Source organism: Leptonychotes weddellii, chromosome 3 (genome assembly GCF_054177405.1).
Source record: "Leptonychotes weddellii isolate Sample4059 chromosome 3, ASM5417740v2, whole genome shotgun sequence".
Taxonomy (NCBI): Eukaryota; Metazoa; Chordata; class Mammalia; order Carnivora; family Phocidae; genus Leptonychotes; species Leptonychotes weddellii.
The window spans coordinates 73,379,080-73,380,156 of record NC_138371.1 but is presented as its reverse complement, the minus strand read 5'-3'; positions in this window follow the sequence as shown (position 1 = coordinate 73,380,156).

Sequence of the window (1,077 nt, the reverse complement as noted above, 5' to 3'; positions counted from 1 at the left end):
TATATCTTGATTATGATGGTGGTTATACAACTCTGTTCATTTATCAAAAACTCTCAGAATTATGGCCTTGACTTTCTGGATATTTCTCCTTCAGCAGAAGCTGTAAATGTTATAGAAACCAGGAGAGAAACAATGAGCCAGGGGTGGGGGGGGGACATCAACGAATTAGACACAGGGAAATATCCATCAGGAGACTTAGCCATGAGCATCCACATGGCACTCCTTCCTGTCTCTTAAAATCAGATTCTCAAGGCTGACAATACTAAGCAAGTGTCCTTTTCTCTAAAAAATTTTACCTCATGACTTGGTAACCTGGACATCCACTTATTAGGTTATGGAAATTACCCTTTGGCTGAGAGACACCTGACTCTAAGGGAAGTAATTCCTTTTATTAGTCAGGTTAGACTAAGTTGAGGTAAGAAATAGACCAACACTCAGGGGCCCAATACAGTAGAAGTTAGCTGGGGCTCAGCCGATGACCACTTTGAACAAGAAGGGATTCTGTTAAGTGAGGTCTAGGTGTATGCCAGGAAAAAGGGAAAATGGATTTTGGTAGACAGCTAGCAGTCTCTTTCATACTCTGACACCATCCAAAATGGAAAATGATACCTTCAGCTATCACCTTAAATTTGGCGGCTATTCACATCTCTGTTTTTTACCAATGTTTTTGATAGGAGGATAAAGATTAGGGACAAAGAAAGTGAAAAACTGTCAGAGAAGGTTCTGTGGTGTAGGATCTTATAATTATGGGCTTGAAAGAGGCTGATGAATTATTTGTGGGTTATGATGACGTAGGTCTCTTTCTTCTCTGTGATTGTAAATAAGGGATAAGGGTTGTAAAATTATTGGTAAGGCTAAATTTTTATTTGATACAATATTTAATATGCAAATAACTATTAGGTATAGCTGCTTTTGAATTGACCTGTACTTAGATGTGGAATATTATGCAGCCATCAAAAGGAATGAGATCTTGCCATTTGCAATGACGTGGATGGAACTGGAGGGTATTATGTTGAGCGAAATAAGTCAAACAGAGAAAGACATGTATCATATGATCTCACTGATATAAGGAATTCT